Source organism: Oncorhynchus mykiss, chromosome 27, assembly GCF_013265735.2.
Source record: "Oncorhynchus mykiss isolate Arlee chromosome 27, USDA_OmykA_1.1, whole genome shotgun sequence".
Lineage (NCBI taxonomy): Eukaryota > Metazoa > Chordata > Actinopteri > Salmoniformes > Salmonidae > Oncorhynchus > Oncorhynchus mykiss.
In genome coordinates, this window is record NC_048591.1 from 14660080 (window position 1) to 14687500 (window position 27421).

A 27421-nucleotide genomic window follows, 5' to 3' on the forward strand; every position below is an offset into this window, starting at 1 on the left:
TGCACAGAGCCCTGACCTCAACCCCATCGAACACTGTTGGGATGAATGCTCTCTCTAATGCTCTTATGGCTGAATGGATGCAAATTCCAGCAGCAATGTTCCAACATCTAGAGGAATGCCTTCCCAGAAGAGTGGAGGCTGTTATAGCAGCAAAGGGGGGACCCAACTCCATATTAATGCCCATGATTTTGGAATGAGATGTTCGACGAGCAGGTGTCCACATACTTTTGGTCATGTAGTGTAGTTACAGGCGAGAGGAGGGGAGATGAATGAGCCAAATGGAAGCTGGAGATGATTGTCCTACAAATACACCATGCAAAACAAGTCCCTAATCATGTAATCAAGCACAAATCAATGACATACTACAGTTAATAACATGGCTCTGCGAGAGTTGTGAGTGAGGCTTATGCCTTCTCCGACCCAGAGTGAAAAACCAGTCCTCCCCTAACCTACGACCTAACACTAAGGACCATGAAGAAGGATCGTCTCTACATCTTCAATTGAACATAATATGAGAAAATATACAAGGTCCAAACACAAATATTTGATCAGTAGGGGTAGTTCAAATAAACAGGAGACGGAGGAAAGTGGTGCAGGGCTGTGATAACAGGGCCAAGTGTCTGAAGAGAAGGAAAGGGCTTGATTCTACTGTGATAGTAGAGTAGCCCAGAAACACCTCTAACAGAGAGACAGAGAGAGAGAGAGAGAGAGAGAGAGAGAGAGAGAGAGAGAGAGAGAGAGAGAGAGAGAGAGAGAGAGAGAGAGAGAGAGAGAGAGAGAGAGAGAGAGAGAGAGAGAGAGAGAGAGAGAGAGAGAGAGAGAGAGAGAGAGAGAGAGAGAGAGAGAGAGAGAGAGAGAGAGAGAGAGAGAGAGAGAGAGAGAGAGAGAGAGAGAGAGAGAGCGGGATAGAGAGAGTCAATAGTGAAGCAGCCGCTGGTTCAGATTGTTTGGCTAGCTGGGGCTCGGCTTGGTGCTGGGCGGGTCCCCAGGCTGCATGGTAGCATTGTGCTGTTCTAAACTGTTTTATATTTCCCTTTCCTGACCTTCATCATTCAGCCGGTGTGTGAAAACAGAGGAAGCTGAGGCCGGGTCGGCGGAGGTTAATTGTGAGTACAGTGAGAAAGGACACCACAGGCCGACCCTTGAACCCTCGCCGGGCTGCTTGGGACCAGGCCGCACGTGGCTGACTAGCCCTGATGAGGAAGTGTGGTCCGCTCTGTTACAACACCGACATTGACCACAGGTGACAATCAACTTTTCACGCTATTGAGCCGACTCAAACCAAACTATGCCTGCTTTTCACATTGTCCTTTCCAGCATGATTCTGGCAACTATGGTGGGTGGATGCGTAACCAGACCAGCTCAGGTTGGTTTGGCTCATTAGTGTGAAAGGGTACTCATCTCAGATGCCACGGTAAACCCTGCACTACTACTACAACTTCTAGCAGAGCACTATGGGGCTCTGATCTGATCTGAAGTGATGCACTATAGAATATAGGGCCCACTGAATGTCTGCTTGTCGACTAGTGTCTCTGCCAAAGGAGTCTAAAGGACTTATTTATAGTGCACTACTTTTGACCCCATAGACCCCTTTTTGTGTTTGCAATCATTGCCGCACGAGGGTGATTTGGCAGAACACGGGGGAGTCCTTATAGAACGCCAGCAAACAAACTATTTACATGTTGCTTCCAAGTGCATTTCACACTGCTTTTGGATTATAATTAGATTTTAAGGCTCGTATGAATGTCCTGCTTAATATAACGTGTGTGTCATCATCGCAAATCAAATGCATTATTCTTAAAAAAAACACTTCGACTTCAACCAGTAAAATGGCTCTTTGGCTAGCTTTAGCTACAGCTTATCTCAAAGAGCGTCAGCAGTCGAGTTAACAACTGCTGCATTATTTTGCAAAGATCACAACCAAATATAATCTATAGCGACTGTTCAAGCAAGAATCAAAACATCATTTTAAGCGTACGAAAACCTCCAAAAGTTATTTTGTTTAGAAGTAATAAAAATGTAAATCTAGGCTATGTTGCATTGGCGCAGATGGCAATGGCTTCTTACTAAATCCAAGAGTAGAGCATCTGTTCTTGACGTCAGTGTGTGGTGTCCTGGGAAGGGTTCTATTACTTTAAGTCTCCTCTGGTCAAAAGTAGTGCGCTATGTAGTAGGGAATGAAAGTGTCATTTGAGAGTAGGTCTTAGCTATGCCTGACATACTATTCACCACATAACACACTACTTTAGACTACTTTATCCATCATACTGTATCACTATGGGGCTTTATAGACCTCTGGTCAGAAGTAGTGCACTATGGGGCTTTATAGACCTGTGGTCAGAAGTAGTGCACTATGGGGCTTTATAGAGCCCTGGTCAGAAGTAGTGCACTATGGGGCTTCATAGAACCCTGGTCAGAAGTAGTGCACTATGGGGCTTTATAGACCTCTGGTCAGAAGTAGTGCACTATGGGGCTTTATAGACCTCTGGTCAGAAGTAGTGCACTATGGGGAAAATTCTAACTCTCACATTTGCACTTAGTCTGCCATTGACATCAATCCATGACTAAGTGAACATTACGTGGAAGTTAAGATTTGCCCATTCCTTGTAGGGAATGAAGGTGTAATTTGAGAGCGGGTCTTAGCCAGGACTGCCGGGCCTCCTGCTCTGGGCCCAGGGAGGACAGACAGACAGGAAACCCTCCACAGGAAGCAGCCTCTCCCCCTGTGACTGTGGCAGGCTGTGGCTAACGCGCCCTGACAAGCTGGGAGGGTCGGTGGGGAGGTGGGGTTGCTAATGAGGCTGTAGCTACACATCCCTGTGCCTCGGTACATTCCTGAACGGCTGTGTGACACCGCACCGCTGCGCTGTCAGCCTGGAATCTTTGATCCACACACACAGATGCACACACGGACGCACACACATAAAGAGACACAGACGCATGCATAAACACACACAGATGCACGCACACATACACACACACCTCAACCACCATCCAAACTCTCTACTTAGATGTCCATAATGTAGTGTATTAAAATAAAATCTTGTTGAATTATTTCCATGGAAATATTTTGAAATGCCTCTCAGATCACACACTAATGTTAATGAGAAAAGTGGTGGTATCATTCACACCACCAAACAACCTCTGAAGACCCACCACATCAGGAAGAACAGAGGAAGTTGTCAGATGACGTCCAGATGATGAGTTGTAGATTAGGGCTGTCAGAGACTCAATCTCACAGAGAGAGACAGACGGAAAGACAAGGAAAATGGACGCCATCTGTCAAGTCGTTGTTTTGCTGGACCTCCCACTGGTCACTGCTCCCCTCACTACTGAGACAGAATACGTACAGTTGAAGTCGGAAGTTTACATACACTTAGGTTGGAGTCATTAAAACTTGTTTTTCAACCACTCCACAAATTTCTAACAAACTATTTGGCAAGTCGGTTAGGACCTCTACTTTGTGCATGACAAGTCATTTTTCCAACAATTGCTTACAGACAGATTATTTCACTTATAATTCACTGTGTCACAATTCCAGTGGATCAGACGTTTACATAGACTAAGTTGACTGTGCCTTTAAACAGCTTGGAAAATTCCAGAAAATTATGTCATGCTTTAGAAGCTTCTGATAGGCTAATTGACATTTTTTGAGTCAATTGGAGGTGTACCTGTGGATTCATTTCAAGGCCTACCTTCAAACTCAGTGCCTCTTTGCTTGACATCATGGGAAAATCAAAAGAAATCAGCCAAGATCTCAGAAAAAAATTTTCATCTTTGGGAGCAATATCCAAACGCCTGAAGGTACCACGTTCATCTGTACAAACAACAGTATGCAAGTATAAACACCATGGGACCACGCAGCCGTCATACCGCTCAGGAAGGAGACGCGTTCAGTCTCTTAGAGATTAACGTACTTTGGCGTAAAAAGTGCAAATCAATCCCAGAACTACAGCAAAGGACCTTGTGAAGATGCTGGAGGAAACTGGTACAAAAGTATCTATATCCACAGTAAAACAAGTCTTATATCAACATAACCTGAAAGGCCGCTCAGCAAGGAAAAAGCCACTGCTCCAAAACCGCCATAAAAAAAGCCACATTATGGTTTGCAACTGCACAGGGGGACAAAGATCGTACTTTTTGGAGAAATGTCCTCTGGTCTGATGAAACAAAAATAGAACTGTTTGGCCATAATAATAAAAGCGGAAATAAATCATTCTCTCTACTATTATGACATTTCACATTCTTAAAATAAAGTGGTGATCCTAACTGACCTAAAACAGGGAATTTTTACTAAGATTAAATGTCAGGAATTGTGAAAAACTGAGTTTGAATGTATTTGGATAAGGTGGTTGTAAACTTCCGACTTCAACTGTATTTGAACAAGTGAATATTGCTGTTCATTTTAAGACATTTTGTTTCAAGAGACCCGTTTTTTACAAGTCAACAAGAGAGGGGGACATTTTACTGATGAACGCAATAAGAATTGGGTTTGACGTGACATCATCATATGTTCTATACTCCCTAAGAGAATCCGACAGTGGCAACAACAAGGCTGAATGGTGGGCAGCTCACAGACCAGGTCAGGTTTCGACTGACAGTTTGTAGTAAGACGAATCAGATGAAGATCATTGAAGTGCCCTCTGGAGGTAGAACAGAAATCAAGAGTAAAAAGGATTATAACGGTGTACAGACGGAGTAGCCATGTTACGTTCCCCAGTTTCTGTGTTGTAGTTTGTGTTTTTGTGAGTGTGTATTTCAGGAAATGGCTTCCTGAAATCCCCCAAGCAGCTGATTGGTCGACTCCATGGCTAATTGGAGCTGACCCCGCCACCTCGTCAGGATACAGCTGTATCCGATTACCAATGCCTTCTGAAACTATATAAAAGCCAGTGTTCTGTTGTTCAAAAGAGAGATTGAAGAAAGATCATTGCTGAGAGAGGAGGCTGAGGGTGATATACTGTGTTGGTTGTTCTCAGGGGAGATGATTAGTGTGTCCTGTATTGGTTGAGTGAGAGAGCTGATTGGTTATGTCTGTGTGTCAATAGGAAGCAGTGTTTTGGTTATTGAAATTGTTTGTGTTATTCTGTTTCATTTGTTCCCAGGGGGAAGGGGAAGGCACCTAGGGAGTGCTAACAAGCTTAGTATTGGATACTGACTTGTCTTTAGAGATTCTGCCTGATGATCTGAAGGCCAGAATGCAGGTCTTGGACAACAGGTCTTCATTTTACTTCTCTAACATCTTAACAGATGAAGGATATTTCACTTGTGTCATTTCAATAGGAGATTGATGTTACAGCTACATTTTTCTAATGGTTGAGCCTGAGTATCAAGTCATCAAGTAAGATGACACAGGGACTCTCCCCTGTATATCGAACTGACAAGATGCACTCTGGGAAACTCCACTAAGTGACATGGCCCGAGGGAAAAAGAGTCAGAGGATGGACATGATGACTGACAGCCTAACAGGGAATTACTCCCTAATCCAGCCCTCTCTGTCAACCCAGCAGACAGGGACGTAGCAGTGCATCACCGTGAGTTTGAGCTGACCTGGTTCCTGTAAATGGGCCGTTTTCAGAGGGACACAGTCAGTCTAGTCTGTGCTCCAGCACTACAAAACTCCAGAGTCCTGTGGTACCGTCGTAGAGGTCTGGAGAGAGATGTTCTGATTCTGGACTCTGACAACTCCTCTGTGCACTTACCCGAGGAGGTGAGGGGCAGAGGGAACGTGTCTGACCCTAAGTCCTCAGTGCTTATCTCTAACCTTTGCAGACTGACAGTGGACTATATTGGTGAAGGGTCAGGTCATGGAAGGAAGGGTTGGTCCATCCAAATGTCAATAGAAAACGGGTCAAATGAAACGAAGTGCAGCTAGTTTGCCGTCTTTCCAGCTTTACCTTGCACACATCAACAACAGTCACCCACGAAGCATCGTTACCCATCGCTCCACAAAAGCTGCGGCCCTTCCCCTCTGCAAGGGGAACCACTACTTCAAGGTCTCAGAGCAAGTGACGTCACCGATTGAAACGCTATTTAGCGCGCACCACCGCTAACTAGCTAGCCGTTTCACATCCGTTACACATAGATACAGAACAAAGAGACTTAATGACTGGGTCGCGTCTCTGGCAACCGAACCGATAGAACCAATGACCGGCTTGGGTAGTAACCCTATATTTGTGGCAGGACTATATCTTGTGGAAGGATGAAATGGTATGAATAACTTTATAAAAATGTTTTTAATGAAAATATGTTCATTATTTCTTTGAATAAGACGGTAACCCGTTGTATAAACGTGATAATGCCCTCAAAGCTGGTGTTTGGAGGATATATTGGCACGGTTTGCCAGCCCGAGACGAATGCTAATATATCCTTCCAAACACCGGCGTTTCGGGCATTATGATTTAAATGGGTACCATGAGATCACCATGGAAGCCATTTCTGAAGTGTGAATCTCTTCTCATTTTATATATGCATCCTGTTTCTTAATGCCTAGCCAATGCATACTGTAGAGTTTATCATCGCGTAATAGTGCAATGTTGAACCGGGACAAGAATAGAACGAGGAGAGAAATGACAGACGAGAAGAGAGAGAAGTCCAGATTGTTGTATTTGTTGTGCATTTCATTCTTTATATTGTGCACATCTTCTCAAACGTATCTTTATTCCTCTGAAATACCACATCCTATATGGTATCATGATTCAGTGTGTAATGGCATATTTTAAACAGCTGAGTGATTAAAAATATTGCTTGCTTGAAAAAACGGACTCAAACTTCCAGTCATTTCTTGTGGCATTTCTTATATTTCTGCGTTAATAAGTCTGCACGAATATGCATGTGAGTGCACAAGTCATGTTTGAGAGAGGTTTTCTCGTATTTTCTCTCCAGTGCAATTGTCCGTCACCACGTCTTTATTGCCATTGTGTTTGACACATACTGTGTGGGCCAGCATGTTTAAAGAGCAAAGCTTTTAAACGTCTGTTGTGCCAGGCAGGCCCTGAAACCCAATGTGGCTATACCAGCATGTGTAATGATTTTCTGTGCAGGACTGTGTAACGTGGTTATAACCCTGGAGATTACGTTTGCCATATGGCTGAAACCGAGGGCTTTTAAAAGTAACTGTATCCATCCAACTGGTCTCATAGTTTATATTTGATTTAGACCAGAAATTCCCCAAGTTTGGTCGATTCAAGCGGGAGAATTTTGATCCATAAACATACATTTCAGAAATGTAAATGTTTCCAAAAAGCTAAATATGATGTGTTGAATGTTTTAAAAATGGTGGTTTTATCTTCAAATGAGACATAAGTGTGAGACTGCAGTTCTGCTCAGATCCTATAGTGTAACATTTTGAAGAACAATGACCACAGATCAGTGGTCATAGTATGCGTGCGTGCAAGCTCTGTCTGTCTGGCCTGCCTGCGTGCATCCGTGTGTGTGTGTGTGCGTGCATGCATCCGTGTGTGTGTTGGTGGGGCCGGTGGTGTGGGCGGGGTGGGGGGGTGTACTGACTGATGACCATATACTTTTGTTTATTTGTTCAATCTTGGCGATTACCTCATCATCCGCGAGCTGACGCCCTTCAAAAAGAGGCACACCAAAGGAATTCTGGGTAGAAAGGGGAACTCCAGCTAGAGGCAACATCCTGTACACGACGTTCATCAACATCATTACATAATTAGCATAGATCACAAATTATGATTTTACTACACAAAACCCAACTCTCAACAGCCAACGCTGTCCCTTCATGGTCTGTACTCTCATATCTTATGCTAAAAGAGGAAGTGACATGAACACTAAAAGAAAATGTCTGTATTTGAGGCTGATCCATAATACACGAGGCATTTTAGCACCAATGAAAATAATGATCTTAAACTCAGAATGAGTGGAACACAAAGCAAAGCATGCCATAATTCTACACACACACACACACACACACACACACACACACACACACACACACACACACACACACACACACACACACACACACACACACACACACACACACACACACACAGTAGGCACACACTTCCAGTGTTCTGCCGCTCACTCTCGACACCAAATTCATTCCTTCTTATTAGGAGGGAAAACATTTGTACCCAGGACGGTATCTTCATGGGCGGAATGATTTTCACCTATGCCACTAGGTGTTGGGCGGACTCATACATCACGCCATTACCCGGAGCAGTGCCAGCGCAAGCCCCACCGTCATCAGGGAGTGAATTATAGATGATAGAAAGTGCTATTAATCACCGTGACAAAAGCCCTAATGGAGGCGTGACCCAGCCACTGCCTAGGCACGCCAGGGGACGCACCAGCGGGACAAAGAGAAACACATGTTTACAGAGAAATAAGCTACCTGTGGACATAGTCACACACAGACTCAAAAAAACACACTCCTACACACATGGCCTATTGTATCCCTCTATCTCTTCCTCTCTCTCTCCCTCTGTCTCTGAATGTTTCCTATTTCTTGGGATTTACAGTGTAAAAAAAAACACAAAATTAATATTAAAAGAAGCAGAAAGACAGACGTATAAGAAATGTAAATTCATCCCTCCATTGACATATTTCACAAGAAATCTTTCAGAATAGGAAACACATACACTCTTAACAAACTCTGATATTCAACTGAGTCTCAATCCAGTAGATTGTTCAGCTAGCCAGAGTCAGTTCATAGTGGCATGGCAAATCCCTTATCTATCAGGCCAATCACAGATGGCTATATGCATGATTGACAGGGGTCTTTCCTCATGACATATGGAAATGAACTCCTCGCCTTATGGGCGGAACTCAGCTTGTCTGCAAGGTTAATTAGTCCACCGTTTTTGACAGACAGGCGAAGGGAACACGCATACCACAGATCTTACATGAAGACTGGGACTGAGCGATATGGCCAACATTTCATTTTACATTTTTTGACAGTATGACGATATTTAATGGTATTTTATGTTTTTGAAGAATAACATTTCTGAATATTCTTTAAGAATTTCATTATACTTTCGTGTTAGATTGCCAGTTGGCAACCCCTCCCTTCTGAGACTAAATGACACTAACAAACATTACAATGACTCACAGGGATAATTATTCCGGTGTTCTGCTCACTGCATGACCTTGGGATACCAATACATTATCTCTAAGATCTACACTTTAATTTGCACTTAGCTATACATAGTCATTTATATTTTATAAATGTGTTCATTTTACTGATAATTATAAGAAACAAGATTCAATCCACTTCCTCATTCCCTGTCCTATTGTTGCATAGAGATGTAGAGAGATTTGGAGTAGTTAGAATGCCTATTTGCTTCCTTTTGAAAGGAGCCGGCTACTCTATCAGGAGATTTCCAGCAATTGCGCTAAGCTATGCTAACTTCAACAACCTCCGAACTGCACGCAGAGACATACAAATGGTATCCATGAGTTCATCTGACTCTGGGTAAGAATACAAAATGACATAAATCATAAAATCTCACAGTATCCTTTTAAGCCATTATTGAAGCTGGATGCAAAATGGCCTCCTGCGCCTCCTGGGCAGTATGGGCCTCCTAACATGAACCCACCACAGACATCTAGGTCATCACCGACATTGCAGCTGACCTCTGACCTCTCAGCCCCACCGCTGACTTGGCAGGGACACCTCCTGACTGAGATGTTTCTCTGAGAAACATCCCAGCAACATCCCTTTAATGTCATAGTTATAATGTCTTCCCCTGACACTGCTGTAAGGGATGGAAATTTCTGCATAAATTGGTCATAACATTTCATCTGATCATCTAGGTCACAACAATAGACAAAGACAGTCTGCTTAAACTAATAACACACAAATAACTATAGGTTTTGATGTCTTTATTGAACACACCGTGTAAACATTCACAGTGCAGGGTGGAAAAAGTATGTGAACCCTTGGATTTAATAAATGGTTGACCCTCCTTTGGCAGCAATAACCTCAACCAAATGTTTTGGACAGCGGTCAGGAGGAATTTTGGACCATTCCTCTTTACAAAACTGTTTCAGTTCAGCAATATTCTAGGGATGTCTGGTGTGAACTTATCTCTCGAGGTCATGCCATAGCATCTCAATTTGGTTGAGGTCAGGACTCCGACCGGGCCACTCCAGAGGTGTATTTTCTTCTGTTGAAGCCATTCTGTTGTTGATTTACTTCTGTGTTTTGGGTCGTTGCCCTATTGCATCACCCAACTTCTGTTGAGCTTCAATTGGCGGACAGATAGCCTAACATTCTCTTACAAAATGTTTTGATAAACTTGGGGATTCATTTTTCTGTCAATGGTAGCAAGCTGTCCAGACCCTAATCCAGCAAAGCCGCCCCAAACCATGATGCTCCCTCCACCATACTTGATTTTGATGTTTGATGTTTTTCTCCACACATAGTGTTGTGTGTTCCTTCCAAACAACTCAACTGTAGTGTCATCTGTCCACAGAATATTTTACCAGCAGCGCTGTGGAACATCCAGGTGCACTTTTGCGAACTTCAGACGTGCAGCAATGTTTTTGTTGGACAGCAGTTGTTTCTTCCGTGGTGTCCTCCCATGAACACCATTCTTGTATAATGTTTTACATATCGAAGACTCGTCAACAGAGATGTTAGCAAGTCTTTAACTGACACTCTAGGATTCTTCTTAACCTCATTGAGCATTCTGTGCCATGCTCTTGCAGTCATCTTTGTAGGACGGCCACTCCTAGGGAGAGTAGCAACAGTGCTGAACTTTCTCCATTTATAGACAATTTGACTGATGAACATAAAGGCTTTTAGAGATACTTTTGTAAGCCTTCCCAGCTTTATGCAAGTCAACAATTCTTAATCTTAGGTCTTCTGAGATCTCTTTTGTTCAAGGCATGGTTCACATCAGGCAATGCTTCTTGTGAATAGCAAACTCAAATTTTGTGAGTGTTTTTTATAGGGCAAGGCAGCTCTAACCAACATCTCCAATTTCGTCTCATTGATTGGACTCCAGATTAGCTGACTCCTGACTCCAATTAGCTTTTGGAGAAGTCATTAGCCTAGGGGTTCACATAATTTTTCCAACCTACTGTAACGGTCATCGTCATCTGATGAGGAAGAATTGGACCAAAGCGCAGTGTACATTACTTTTATTAAACTGAACACAAGAACAAAATAACAAAGTGAATAAACAAAACCGAAACAGTCCTGTCAGGTGCAGAACACTACACAGAAAACAACTACCCACAAAACATAGGTGGGAAAAAGCTACCTAAGTATGGTTCCCAATCAGAGACAACGATGGTCAGCTGTCCCTGATTGAGAACCATACCCGGCCAAACAAAGAAATACAAAACATAGAAAAAGGAACATAGAATGCCCACCCCAAATCGCACCCTGACCAAACCAAAATAGAGACATACAAAGCTCACTAAGGTCAGGGCGTGACACCTACACTGTGAATGTTTAAATTATGTATTCAATATAGACAACAAAAACACAATAATTTGTGTGTTATTAGTTTAAGCACGCTATGTTTGTCTTTTATTGTGTCTTAGATAAAGATCAGATCAAATTTGATGACCAATTTATGCAGAAATCCAGGTAATTCCAAAGGGTTCACATACCTTTTCTTGCCACTGTACATCATCCTGTTTAAAAACACAGACACACTATAGCATCATATAGCATCATATAACCAAAGCTGGCCAATACATACTGTTATACAGAAGGAACCCAATCAGGAGAGGGAGAGAGGGGGAAAGAGAGGGAGTGTGTGAGAGAGAGAGAGAGAGAGAGAGAGAGAGAGAGAGAGAGAGAGAGAGAGAGAGAGAGAGAATGAGAAAGAGAGAAAGAGCGTAGACAACCATCTCAACAGGTTCTGAATGGGAGTCCGCTAAATGGGGTTTTGAATTGAAACTGACAGGTAAAGAATAGTTTATTTATATTTCCTTAAATACTAGTAATTACAGCGTACTTATGAATATTTCCTATCTGGGGTTTTGAGATGAAAGCGTTGTAAGAACGTTGTGAGTGCGTTGTGAGAGAGCTGTGAGCCTGTGTCCTGTGGGAATCCTGGAGGTCCTCTGGGCATACTGGGCTTACTGGGAGGCTGAGCGATGGAGGGGCCTCCAGGGGCCCGAACAGGAGCTTCAACAGCAGCCAAACCCTCAGCAGCTCAGCAGAGAAAGAGCAGGGGAAAGGAGATGTCACTAAACCAAGGACACACATCAAGTCAAGTACACTGAAGGCAAGCCAAACAACCCACAACATATACTTTCTATAGTATGTCCCACAATATGTAGTGTATGTGCACATGAACAACAAACATGTTCACAAAAAAACATGAATAGATGTTTGAATAAAGTAGCACTACATTTTAAACCCTTTAAATGACAATTTCAAGCTTTAGACACATGCACATACTGTATTTAATAAGCTAAAATATACACACACACACACACAAGTACGCACACTGCTTGTACAAAACATTAAGGACGCCTGCTCTTTCCAGGACAGGTGAATCCATGTGAAAGTTATGATCCCTTATTGATGTCACTTGTTAAATCCGCTTAAATCTGTATAGATGAAGGGGAGGAGACAGGTTAAAAGAATGATTTTTAAGCCTTGAGACAATTGAGACATGGATTGTGTGTGTGTGCCATTCAGAGGGTGAATTGGGCAAGACAAAAGATTTAAGTGCCTTTGAACAGGGTATGGTAGTAGATGCGAAGCGCAGCGGTTTGTGTCAAGAACTACAACCCTGCTGGGTTTTTTCATGTTCAACAGCTTCCTGTGTGTATCAAGAATGGTGCACCACCCAAAGGACATCCAGCCAACTTGACACAACTGTGGGAAGCATTGGAGTCAACATGGGCCAGCATCCCTGTGGAATGCTTTTGACACCTTGTAGAGTCCATACTCTAATGAGGGAGGGGGGGGGGGCAACTCTACTTTTGGAAGGTGTCCTTAATGTTTTGTACACTCAGTGTATACATACATACACGTACACACACACAGCGCAACCCTTACCAGAGCAGTGCACTTAGAGCGTGTTAATTAATGAGTACATTGTCGTGTTTTTTCTCCTGCCGCCTGTTAGTCAACTACTCCTCCACTCTCCCAATGGAAAACACTCAATTAAAGTCCCTGCGCTAAGTCCACCAATTAACACCGTACAACAACTGAAAGTTAGGCCCTGTCCCTTTGTGAACACACACACACACACACACACCTAATTAATTAGCATTAGTTGTGATTAATAATGAGGCCCTTTCTATGGTAAATGTGTGCCGCCGATGGCAGCCTGACACAACAAAGGCTTCTGAGCAGACAACTGGATTTATCCCGGTAGCGCGGGGGGATTTTAACATGTTTCTCACAGGGCTGACAAATGACCTATTAATTATCTAATGTTGTCTGACAACAGGCGCTTGATAAAGATGTATGTTACGACGAGGTGGGGAGGGGAAGAACAAGAGTAGGGGAGAGAGAGAGTGTGTGTGTGTGTGTGTGTGTGTGTGTGAGAGCGAGAGAGGGAGAGTGAGAAGGAAAGAGAGGGAGAGGGTTGACATGCATATAGATCACACCTCAGAGCCACTGTTGTAAGTTTCCTCCCCTACCATAAACACACACTTACACACAACACACACAAAACCATACACAATCCATACTAATGCATAAACAGAAGGTTTCCAAATCAAAGCACACCACACACACACACACACACACACACACACACACACACACACACCGTGAAGCCAAGGTTGAGGGTTCTGTAACCACAATCAATATTATCAATGGAGAGGCAGAGGCACCTCCATATAAACTCAACCACCTCATATCATTAAGAGTCCCTAAAAGCAGGGAGCATATGGGCCTCACTCTCTCTCCATCTCTCCCTCTCCCTCTCTCTCCCTGACTCCAATTTGCAGAGTTTATCTTCAACCTGCGTGACAGGCGCTCCTAAGTGGATGCTGGTTGCTGATTTTTATGATTGTTTTACTCCAGCATTTGGCCTAATGAGATAGGATCCCAGTCGGACGCTAACTCAAGCCTGTCAGAGCCAAAAGCAAACAGAATAATAACCAAGGTTTCACATTGTTTCCACAGGCCATACATCAGGCCGAGCTTAAAAGGCCAGCGCATCAGCTACTGACCCCGGGCCCCGAGGGGCCCCGCAGGACGAGTGGAATGAGAGAGAAGAGGAGGGGGGGGGGGGGGTAGAGGTGAAAGGACAAGATGGTGGGAAAGAGAGTGGGAGAGGGTGAGAATGGGTGAGAAAGACGCTTGATAAATATAAATATAATAAATATAATATAAACATAATATAATACATCTATTTTTCATTAGGCTGACATTCCTGCACGTGAACAAGAGCTGACTTTTGACAAAGAGGCTGTTTGTGTGAAAGTGTGTATTGTATTTGTGTGTTTTTTTGTTTGAGAAAGGTGCTGTGTATGTGTGTGTGTGTGTGTGTGTGTGTGTGTGTGTTTGGTGATATTGATTAGGCTCTTTCCTCCTCTGCAGTGACATGGAGTGAGTGTGTGTTGACAAAGGTCATTAATCCCATCATGAGCCTCTGTCTTCCCCCTCCATGTCAAACACCACAAGCGTTTCATTTGTTTACTCTGAGTGTTCCCCCCCATTCCTCTCCTCTGTCCCCATCCCTCTACTGCACCAGACAGCCGCCCAGCAATACCTTACCCCTCCTCATTGAGACATAAAGAGAAAGTGCCTCCAAATACTGTTTTTGCACACACATGCACACAAATGATCAATACCATTCGCAAATAATACACTGTCTCACACAACATCTTCCACGACTAACCAACATAGCTGTATTTCAAACTGATTCCTGATTTAACCAGTTCATCTCACCTCCAATAACTAACTCCGTGGAAATATACTATTCATACTTATTAAAAGAGAAAACGATACATTAATTGATTGAATGTGTATTCATCACTTCCATACTGCTGTAACACACGCACAAACACTTTTTCACACTCTCTCTCTCTCTCTCTCTCTCTCAATATTGTGGCTAAATGCCATCAGGCCCTAATGTAATTATGCCTCACAGTTGTCCACATTTGAAAAATGGATCCGTTGATGAAATGTCTGTGAGGCGGCTCATGGGCAGCACAGGGGAGACGTATATCCAGAGTGGGCGCTGCCAGCCCCGAGGTCCCCCAGAAGCCCCACGGGTGCCTGGCCGCCTGCCTGTCGTAAAAATGAAATGATAGCATATGTGCTTTGTTTCATTTTGATGTCTTCATAATGTATTACACAATTAGATTGATTTGACAATTTCCATTATGCTTGATAAAATATTTATCTAGGCCCGCGGAGAATCGCTCTTATCAAAGACTCATCAGTCGTGCAGATGGTCCCGCTGTTATCCAGTGTGAGAGGAAAATCAGTCAGAACCGTGTCCAGTTAGCCTATTAGCTTGGGTTTGGCCAGCGTGGCGTGGCACTGTGAGGTCATCAATAACCTGCCGATGGCCGGGTATCCCTCCCTGGCCGGGCCAGAGCTGAGAGCTGCGGAGTGCCGCGTGAGTCCCCCTCACCCCCCTCTCTCTTACTCACCGCGCACAGCCACCACACATCCATCACACTGCAGAAAAGTTAAGGAGCCAAATTGGACTCATCTGTCTCAATGCTGGATGCAGATGGAGTTTGTTCTGCAGAGGGAGGTGCAGTTAGTCACCTCTACTGGCCCTCTCCTATCCCGTCTACCTCTGCCAAACCCAGATCCACCTGGAAACCAGGCAGGGCAAGGCAGGGTGGGGGAGACTGACCAACTACCATCTATTGTGCACACACACAGAACCCCCCCCCCCCCTCCCTCTCTCTCCACACACACGCACACACCCAACACACCCACCACAAACCCACATCAGTGTTCATAGTGCAGCCTGCAGGCTGCAGTGTGAAGGTGGCCAGCCTAGCTGGCTCATTAATAAAGAGGTAAATGAAAAGCATGCATAAAACATGAAGAAGCGCCACGCGGTAATGAACCGCTGCTCCGTAATTGCATCTCGGTAGCCGTAAAATGAAGACAAAATATTTTAAGAGGGATTCTGTCACCTCTCTGCAGACACATCACTAATCACAGGCTCACAAGGGCCCTCGGGGTCTCCCCCCGACAGGGCGCAGGGGCTGAATAGTCTGGGCGGAGACATTGGCAACACCCATCCTCTAATCGGACATAATTGAATAATTAGTGATTACAGCGACACTACCATGGGGGATGAATGGATTTCTGTAGGGGGAATTGGTATACAATTTAATAAAATGTTTCTAATATACTGCGGTAATGTGATTTTTTAGCAAAAGCCTGTGCCTAGATTGAAATGTAAACAAATTATGTCACTACATAAAAGGCTGAAAACACACACACACACACACACACACACACACACACACACACACACACACACACACACACACACACACACACACACACACACACACACACACACACACACACACACACACTACAAATGTTTTAATACATTATGAGGCGTCTTACCTTGCTTCAAAGTAGCCTATTAGATCTCCTCTCTTCCTACATCTCCAACCAATGTTTTCATCACTGTCACACGCAATGTGCAGTGCCTTTAGAAAACGGTGTTTTCCCGCTAATTGCATTATGGAACTAACATTTGCTTGTAGCCTACTGCCTTCTGCACAATGTCGTGCTTATGTGAAAAAAGGAATAGCTTGTCAACGTTTTCAGCTAAACGTTCTGATCTGCTGCATCAGACTCACTACTTTCCCACGACTGTCCATGTGGACATTCACTCATAACATCTTCAAAGTGCACATCAGAATTTGTTAAGAAGGACCGCACATCAGTGTATCCTCGACTTGCGTGTTCTGTTAACGTGAGTTACCATAATCAAAATGTGATTTCTAATCAAGTTAAGGCACCCAATGCATATGTTGCCAGTCAACAGTCCGGTGCCACATTTTCCTAACGGAAACCCTGACACACACACACACAAACACGAGGCAGAGGCAGGTGGACACCCAGATGAGAGATTGGAGTCCAACCCAGGGGTGTCACACAGACAGTTAGAGAGTGGCGCTGGTGACAGGGCTGCCTTGGTAACATAATGAAGTCGCTGTGCCTGTCACGGGGGTCAGCAGTGATCACACCGGCTGCAAGGGGACAGGGACACACACATAATGAATCCCAGCCATGACAAATAGCCAACAGCTCCAGACTGAGGCATCTGACAAACTCAGGCACATCACAGATACACACACATCCCAAAAACACATCACAGATACACAGACACACCAACAGTCACATAAACAAATGTCACAAAGACACCGACACAATCACATCACAGAGACACACACACACACACATTCACAGAGACACACACATTTACAGAGACACACACACATTCACTTATATACACATCACACACAAAAATCAAATACTGATTCACAGACATACTGTAATGAACACGATGGGAGACAAAGAGCTGGTTTCAAGCGCTGGGCGTTTATTGTAAAGGACCACAGGAGGAGGCAGGTAGCTGGGTCCAGGGGCAGGCAGAAGGTCATACACAGGGGGTCCAAAAAGGCAACAGTACAGGCAGGGAAAAGGCTAGTAACATAGTACTGGAGATCAGGCAATAGGGAGATAACACAAACTACGACAGGCTAAAGTACAGGCAGTGAATAGGCAAAAGGCAACGTCAGTGAGGAAGGCAAAAACGTTCATACATGTGAGTAGTAACTCACGGGAAACTCAGCACTCCGAAAGAAGTGTGTCACAAAACAAACAATACCTCACAGTGATGGGGTGCAAAGAACTGAACTAAATAGTGTGTGATAATGACATACAGGTATGTGAACAGGTGATCAGAATTCAGGTAATTGGGATCTGGAGAGTGAGCTGCGTTCAGGGGATCTAGGTGTTTGAGAGTGTGAGTTGGAAAGTGTGCTGGAAAGTGAGCTGCGTTCACAGGATCTATGTGTTTATATATCTTGCATACATTGACCACAGCTTCTTAATTTCATCTCACATCTCTCATATCTATGACTGCTTTATCTTTTGTGCATTGCCTCTGGTCAGATCACTTGCTAGTATATGTATTCACTTAACACCTATGCATAATAATGTCTGGAAAGGAGCGAATGGAATGGCATCAAATACATGTGTTTGATATATTTGATACAATTCCTGTCACACCCTGACCTTAGAGAGGCTTTTTATGTCTCTATTTAGTTTGGTCAGGGTGTGATTTGGGTGGGCATTCTATGTTCTTTATTTCTATATTTTGTGTTTCTATGTTTTGGCCGGGTATGGTTCTCAATCAGGGACAGCTGTCTATCGTTGTCTCTGATTGGGAATCATATTTAGGCAGCATGTTTTGCCACCTTAAGTTGTGGGATGTTGTTTTTTTTGTTAGCCCTGCGTAGCCTACGGAACGTGACGTTCTTTTGTTTGGTGTTTGGATTTAATAAAGAACCATAAACACGTACCACGCTGCACCTTGGTCCACTTCTTCCGACGAGCGTTACAATTCTACACATTCCGCTCCATCCATTACCATGAGACTGTCCTCCCAGTTAAGGTGCCACCAACCTCCTGGGCTATAGATTACAAAAGTATGACCTTGCATAATCTATAATGACCTGGAGACCACCGTAACTGTCCAAGGGTCACTCCTATCTCAGTACCCACCCATCTCACACCACTGACAAGTCTCCATCTAGAGTCACTAAGGTTTCATCAACCACCTGAAACTAGAGGCACCTCGGTACCAATGAAAAGGGCCTTATAATATGTCTTCTTGGAGTCAGCTTCATTTAATGAATCCTTTTCTCTCGCCCTCCAAGCCACTTGAAACAGGCTCAAAAAGAGCCTTTGTCACCGTGATTGGCCCTATGTAGAGAGAGGTCAGAGGTTATCAAAACAGGCATTGTTTACACCTCACAATGAAAGCACCAATGCAGAGGAGGCCCCTCTTTCTTCATTCTCTGTCCTATCCTCTCTTTCTCTTAGCCTCTGTCACTTTCTTCATTCTCTGTCCTATCCTCTCTTTCTCTTAGCCTCTGTCCCTTTCTTCATTCTCTGTCCTATCCTCTCTTTCTCTTAGCCTCTGTCCCTTTCTTCATTCTCTGTCCTATCCTCTCTTTCTCTTAGCCTCTGTCCCTTTCTTCATTCTCTGTTCCCTTGCCCTCAATCCTTCACTAGCATCCATTTTCTCCCCCAATCATGCGTGTATCGTGAAGAATGTCTACACTGAAGTGTTAGGTGCAGTGTGTTCCGCAGGACTGTTAGGCTTTTCTAAGTCACTAAATCAAAACGAGAAAAGGGTCTATGAGGGAAAAAAGAAATAAAACTAAACTGTAGGAAAGCATTAAATATGTCATATTTAAATGGGGAAAAACTGACCACCTAGGACCTAGATCTGACATCTTCCATTTGGTCTCGTTGGATTTAGATGGTTTTTGTCTGACTGTTGCATTCCACTCCGTAGGCCTGCTAGCCTGCAACACTGGCATACCAGCTGGCCAACTCTTAACTATAACCTTGTTACAGACTTGTTACATACAATAACATGTATAACTACAGAGGCTTTCCAAAGCCCTCCCAGACATGTGAAATGGGGCCGAGCAGCGAGAGCTCTTGGAGAGGATGTTTGTTTTGTGATTGTTGGAAGCCGAACCGTTCGCCTTGTACTTTAAGGAACACAATATCCCTCAGTGGTGCGGTGAACATTTTTATGTTATTTGTTATGGGACGCCAATTTCCCTGTATTTAGATGTGATTTAACTGGACAATACAGAAGGACTGTGGCCTCTCTCCCTGATTGTTTTGTCTTTGTGTTTAACCAGCTAGCGAGCTAACAGCGTCGTGTAGAGTTGGTGTAGCGCTTCCTTCCGACAACAGCATTATGAAGGAAGTTCCCTTCAGTGTGATACTGAAGCTCTGAGTCAATCTGCTGGAAGACTGTGTAGTATTATCACTGGGGGCAAGAGTTTTTCCTGAGCATGTGGCCTGACCAAGTCAAGGCCTTAGTTAAAACTTCTAAAAACCTCAACTGTAACTATGACAGATGTACAGGTCCACTCTAAGGATTAAATGTCTTGGATTAAAAAGCATGCTCGTGATGCTTTTTAGTCTAGGACAAGGTTAAATCTGGGTCTGAGAAACCAGTCATATAGGTTCTTTATGGCTCTACTACTGGAGGAGCTGTCTCCTATAGAACTGAGCAGCAAGGTAGTGTGTGTGTGTGTGTGTGTGTGTGTGTGTGTGTGTGTGTGTGTGTGTGTGTGTGTGTGTGTGTGTGTGTGTGTGTGTGTGCGTGTGCGCGTGTGTGCGTGTGTGCGTGTGTGTGCGCGTGTGTGTGCGTGTGTGTGTGCGTGTGTGTGTGTGTGCGTGTGTGGTCTTGGTCGTGGCCATGGGGAAGAGTGTTTGACACACATGGAGAGTGACAGCTGCCAAATGACAGCGAGATTGAGGAGAAAACACGGAGAGACAGTGAGAGAGTGAGGGAAACATGACAGTAACAGCGATTTAGATTAGATCGGGAGACACACACACACACATACCCCTGTTCCAACCCATGATGGGGCTTCTGCTCCACACCTGGGGGAAGATGGGTTCGCTCCTCTTTTGTGCCTCACGTGGGCGGTTTGCATGGAGCTCCCAGAAAGCATTGCTTCTAGGGCCTAGTTATAGCAAACAGGGACTTTAAGCAGAGCCACATGGGCCTCTTTAACGACTGACATTTTGTTTAAGAAACCTCCGTAACGACCTGGTTTGAATTTAAATACTTGGTGTTTATTTCACAATAAACTGGCAATATTCTTCCAATGCAAAATTCCTAAGAGCTTGAATGATCTGAGGCCTATTTTTATCTGCTATTTTTAGAACAGTGTGAGGCGGTAAACAGCACACATTCAGAATGTGTAAAGGTGCTAGGTGTTTGTTTGTAGTGAGCAGGTGAGGATTTGCATATATAACTTATTTTAATCTGCTTTCCCCTTACAGAAACCAGAAATGACATCACATGATATTTATGTACTGATTATTGCTTTCCACGTTTTAATGGTTTTAATACTGACAGGCCCGGGTCACACATTTTGTGCTGAAATCCCATTATGTAAAAGCTTTAGAAGAGATTTCTCAAGACGATATTACACGATCACGTGTCAAATCAACTGCCATTCAATTGGAACACCAAAAGGACCTTTAAATTAGCAACAACATGATGCTAATTTGAAAATGATTTGTTGAAGGTATAAGGATGAAATAACCGAAAAAGTCGGCGTAAAATGATGTTGCCTCCACGAGAGACTGAGACCGATATTAAAATTGACAACCTTGTAACATCTATTTCCAAGGATTTCCAGCTACATCTCTTACACTGTTCCTTAAGGACAAAACATTTGACAAACAGTCTGTATGAAATATAGAAACAATGAATAGTCAGCACTCAATGAATTTCATCTTTTCATTTATACTGAACACTGATTTATTCAAATTGAACTAAGACAAAAATGTTCCAAAATGTTTGTAATTGAACAACTTGAGTTACAGTATCATTGAAGTAGGGAAATCGTTTGAACCCCACATCAGCAGAGGCCGGGTTCATTTTACATTACAAAAATGACATCTCAGTTGGAGAGATATCGGCCTATAAAAAACACTAAATACGGACAAAATCACATTTTTTTTACCTTTATTTAACCAGGCAAGTCAGTTAAGAACAAATTCTTATTTTCAATGACGGCCTAGGAACAGTGGGTTAACTGCCTGTTCAGGGGCAGAACGACAAATTAGTACCTTGTCAGCTCGGGGTTTGAACTCGCAACCTTCCAGTTCCTAGTCCAACTCTCTAACCACTAGGCTACCCTGCCACCCCTACATTACAAGTACTGTACTGACCTGAGGGATACAGCAAGTAATGAGCACAACAACAATAGATTGCACTTATTTAGAAAATATATTGACAACTCCGGATGAAGAGTATCCCATGAAGACAGTGCATTTCAGCTTTTACTCATCAGTAATCTCCCTGATTCAACCTCCTGCATGCTTTCAGTCAGCCACAAAATCCATCATTTTGTATATTTTCATTTCAATGGAATGTGTGGTGGGGGAAAATTGAAACTCTAAACTAAGCAACAATACAACAGCCATGTACATAGATGGAAATCAATACTAATTAAAACTGAACAAGTGTTCTGCTTTATATACTCAAAGAGTGCAATGATAATTAAATACATTTTCATCACTTCTTAGTTAAGGGTTTTAAATGAAGCCCATGGCTTCTGCCTCCTTTGGGATAGCACGCAATGCCTCCACGCTTGTGTAGCCAACGTAGCCGTGCGTGCCTTGCAATCAAACGCCAACCAAATTAAGCATCAAACAGTTCAATGTTATGTGTCAGTCTCTAAAACTATTGGTATTAGAAGCACTTAATTCAACTTTCAAATTCAAATGTACTAATCAGTTTGCAGCAGAGTGGCCACTTGTTTTTCCCACATGAAACGCCACGGCTGGCCGGCTCAGGTCTGCGCTCTCCCGCTCATTAACATGAAGGTGTGATTTGCATTTCCTGATAGACTATTCCTGTTTTAATATCCCTCTTTCTGCGTACACATCAATCACCGGGAGGAAGGCCACCACAGGCCTCCATTAACCCCCCGAATCTGCCACAAAACAAATATTACAAGGGTTCACTAATGTGGAGATCAGAAAGCCACTTGTCCATTATATAATTGAAATGAAAGCGGAGTGTTGCACTTCTGAAGCGCTCGATAATTACCAGCTGTTAATTGCATACTTGCGGTGTCTTACTTCTAATTAAAAAGAGCAGCTCGTCGCAGGACGATAAGCAATGGTGGAGTGCGGACGGTTTAATCAACAAAGCCTGAGAATTTGTTTCTGCCGTGGCCAGCAGCGGGCTGGAGAAATCTTCAAATAACCGAGAGGAGATTAGGACCTGTCCATTAGGAGCAGTCAGGTTTTATTTGGGCCAGTGTGGAGTGGCGGTGCTTCTGAAGTCGTCCCGCTGCAGAGTCCCGGCGCAGCGCGGCTGGGGGTGTATGTCTAATCAGCCCGCTGCCGGCCCTGAGCGCTCAAGTGGAGGAATTGGACCCCGCTGGTCTGTGGAGGGAGAGAGGAGGGGAGGGAGGTGGAGTGGAGGGCTAGTCCCCCACTGATCATTCTTCCTCTCTCTCCTTCGTCCTTCTCTTCCTTTCTCTTCTCTTCTTGTCAGCAGCCTCTCAGTCCTTCTTCTTTTCACTGTTGTGATGAGCCAACAGATTTTAAACACCTTTAACACCTTGCTTCCAAAGATAAATTGTTAACTTACGGCTGAGGAAGAAAAAGCCTGAAACAGACCGTGAGTGGGCAGTGATCTGTGCCTGTCCAGAGAACTCAGTGTCTCGACACGTGTGAAGACTGTCCATGAACCACTTCTGAGATCAACTACCAGCAACAACAGAGAATTAGAGGAAAAACATCACTTTTTGCTTTTGATAGTCACCAGACGTCTCTATAACTCAACTCAGTGTTTATAGGCAGGAGACAGTTCCCTGGGTCAGCAGCCCTATTCCAGAAACCCCCCACCTACACACCCCACGCCCCACACTGTACAGACCCAGTGGTGTGTGATAACTGTCTGACCCACTCCACTCCACCCCGACCCCCCCCCCCCCCCCACCCACCCCCTCCCCTGACCTCTCTGCTCCCTGGCTGATAAAACAGTCTGCCAGGAAGTAGCATTCTCTTCCACTTCCTCCCTCTCATGCTCAATCAACACCTGTCACTGTGGCGATCCTCTGTGGCGATGGCCCCAACTAGCCAATGGGGGGCCCCGGGCTCGGACTCTGTCAGGGTTTATCTAAGGAAACAGTCACTTGGGCGCAGAGGTGGAGAGGAGGGGGGGGGGGCGAGGAGGGGTAAGGAGGAGGGGGCGAGGATGGTCTGGCCACACTGACAGATTAATCCAGGCAAGGACCACTTCCTGATCCCAAAACTCAGAGGACACTAATTAGGGGAAGGCCCAGACACCACAATAAGAGCTGACAGCTCAGTGTACGTAGGGCTCAGGCTTCAGAGACCGCACTGTAGAGCCACAGTACACTAGAAACTCACAAAAGCTTGGCTAACTTGTCACGTTACGAAATAGGTGAAGAACGTTGTCCGTGACAACAAGTGACGACGTTAACCTATAAGGCCACGCGATTGAGTGGGTGCCAACGTCATGCAAGCAAGATTGAGTGTTAATAGACCATCTTTTTTTTCAAAACCATATTGAATCGCAATTTAGATTGCCTTGTCAATAGCACGTCTGAACTGCAGGTGACACCCTGCAACGTTTTCTCTGTCCCCATCTCTCCTTCTCTCTCCCTCTCTTCCTCTCTCTCCCATTCTCTCTCTCTCTCTCACACACACACACACACACACACACACACACACACACACACACACACACACACACACACACACGGTTGGTCACACCCTCACACTCTAGCTGTCTGGCTGTTCTGGTATCCTCTCTTTCTATTCATATGACCTTTGACCCAGTGCTAAACACTGCTGCTCCTGGGAACCACTGGGCTCAGCCTAAACAGTGTCATATCACTCAGAGGAAAGTGCTTCGGCAGCGGTTTCATAAACGTTTCTTCATAACCACACGCATACTACCAGCACGACCTTAAAACAAATCCAAGTAGAAAAGGAGAGAGCACCAAACCAGAAGGCACATTTAATGTACTGTTAGATGTTAGAAGAATACAGATACATAAAAAGCAGGCGTCTTGGTTTTACAACACGATAGGAGCTAGGGCATTGTTTTACTTTGATAAGTGCTTGCTGTGTTATTGGATTGTTTTACGCTGGCTGGGAGAGTTTTATTTGAAGGCGTTCTTAGTCTATGGGTGTGTGTGTGTGTGTGTGTGTGTGTGTGTGTGTGTGTGTGTGTGTGTGTGTGTGTGTGTGTGTGTGTGTGTGTGTGTGAGAGAGAGTGAGTGAGTGAGTGAGTGAGTGAGAGTGAGTGAGTGAGTGAGTGCACTCAGAGTGTCTGTTGTGGGCATCAGAGGCCCAGTGGTGTTTATTCATCACTAAGCTAATGTCTCCCCCACTGAGGGGCAGCAGGGGGTTCAGGTACAGGCTACAGCTCCGCACGCTAACCTACGTTTCCTCCCAAATGGCACCCTATTTCCTTTATAGTGCACTACAATATACCAGCCAACCTAACAACTTTTAAAAAACGACCAGGCTCACCAGCACAAACTACCAGGACCAGTGCCAGAGCAGAAGCCTTCCAGCACTACTGTCCGCGTGCCTGTGTGTGGCACGATGTTTCTTTGGCTTGACTGAGGGCATGTGTGAGTGTGTGTATGAATAAGAATGTATATCAGACGTGCCATATTACATGAGTCCAGGGTGGTTTCAAGAGAGCAGAATAGAGGTTGAATGTGGGAGACTGCATGGTTTTATGCGTGTGTCTGAATATATTTGTGAGTGTGTGAGAGTATGAGTATTTCTAAGTGTGTGAGAGTATGAGTATGTCTAAGTGTGTGAGAGTATGAGTATTTCTAAGTGTGTGAGAGTATGAGTATGTCTAAGTGTGTGAGAGTATGAGTATTTCTAAGTCTGTGAGAGTATGAGTATTTCTAAGTCTGTGAGAGTATGAGTATTTCTAAGTGTGTGAGAGTATGAGTATTTCTAAGTGTGTGAGAGTATGAGTATTTCTAAGTGTGTGAGAGTATGAGTATTTCTAAGTGTGTGAGAGTATGAGTATTTCTAAGTGTGTGAGAGTAAGAGTATTTCTAAGTGTGTGAGAGTATTAGTATTTCTAAGTGTGTGAGAGTATAAGTATTTCTTAGTGTGTAAGAGTATGAGTATTTCTAAGTGTGTGAGAGTATGAGTATTTCTAAGTGTGTGAGAGTATGAGTATTTCTAAGTGTGTGAGAGTATGAGTATTTCTAAGTGTGTGAGTGTGCAGCTGGTGAAGGGGGCATATTCTGGGGTCTCTGTCGCAGTGCCAGTGGGCGGGATAGTGCCAGTGGGCGGGACAGTGGTAGTGGGCGGGACAGTGCTAGTGGGCGGGACAGTGCCAGTGGGCGGGACAGTGCCAGTGGGCGGGACAGTGCTGCACGGGCGCCACAATGTGCCTGTCAGTCCCAGGGAATACCCAGAGCAGAGGGGCGAGGAGAGGGCCGAGGACAGCCCCCACCGCCCCTGCCCATCCATCATACTGACACTGCAGGCTGCAGCCATGGGAAACCCACCGGCCAGTCGACCTGTATTGGTGTTTGTGTGCTTGTATGTGTGTGTGTGGGTCCATATGAGCGTGTCCGTGTGTGTGTGTGTGTGTGTGAGTGTGTGTGTGTGTATGTGTGTGTGTGTGGGTCCATATGAGCGTGTCCGTGTGTGTGTGTGTGTGTGTGTGTGTGTGTGTGTGTGTGTGTGTGTGTGTGTGTGTGCGCGCGCGCGTGTGTGCGTGCGTGCGTGCGTGCGTGCGTGCGTGCGTGCGTGCGTGCGTGCGTGCGTGCGTGTGTGTGTGTGTGTGTGTGTGTGAGAGGGCCGGAGGATGTCGAGGGGGAGTTTCTCACCATCCATTCAAAACATATTGTTTTGTTTATTCTAACTAGTTAATGGGGTTGAAGTAGAGAATCCACTTTGTTTCAAACACTTCCAGAGGGTTGGTAGAGCCAGCCTGTAACTGGACGATGAGGGGGAACACGTCAGGAGTAACTTTTAATATGGATGTCTGTAGGCTTTATGGGAGCAGAGCTGGCAATGTAAGAAGTGAGATTCTTGGTTCTTGTAAAATGAATCTTTTTCATGGCTTTCTTTCTCCAAAAGGCTGGGCCCAAACTCTCTCCTCCACCACCCCTCCTCTTCCCTCCTCTCCACTCCATTTTGTGCTGCCCTCTCACCGATCGCTCTTATTTTAGAAGTCAGTTGGACTCGATGTGATCTTGAGGTAACCATGTTAGCTTAGAGTAGAGTGGCGTCACTGTGGTCTCTGCTATAGAGGATAGGTCAATCTAGCAGTTGTTAAGCAGTTGTTAATAAGAGGCTTTGCCGGGGCAAGATGCCCCTCTCCTTATGTGTTTGTGTGTGTGTATGTGTGTGACCCTCTCCTTCTGTCTGGTGGAGATATGAGAGGGGGTCCACTCACAGTCCGGCCACAGCAGGGGTTTAGGCTGCCGGTTGACATGCCTTCCTTAATTGTTAGCATTAAATCACTCACACTCACCCTAAAGATGGTATCTGCTCAGTGTTAAGGTCTGTTACTGGAGAGAGCAGTTCAAGTACAACACTTACACATATACATACAGACACACACACAATGGAAGCCTGTATCACCCAGATCTGTAGTAGGCCGGACAGGTTGACGGGTCCATTTCTACAGACTTCACCACACCCTGACTGTCACCGATATGTCAGTTTCTCACACACACA

General features: G+C 44.6%; 1 protein-coding gene across 15 annotated transcripts in view; it reads right to left on the reverse strand.

Annotated features, from left to right (window-relative positions):
* Positions 1–27421, reverse strand: part of LOC110507082 (histone-lysine N-methyltransferase MECOM) — a 187270-nt gene that overhangs the window by 127824 nt on the left and 32025 nt on the right. Inside the window, exon 1 of one of the 15 annotated variants that reach the window (XM_036965546.1) lies at positions 3157–3288. The exons of the other annotated variants lie outside the window; for them this stretch is intronic. The gene's annotated coding sequence lies outside the window, so the exon portion shown is untranslated. Of the gene's footprint in view, positions 1–3156; positions 3289–27421 lie in introns of those variants that run through there. 15 annotated transcript variants of the gene reach the window in all.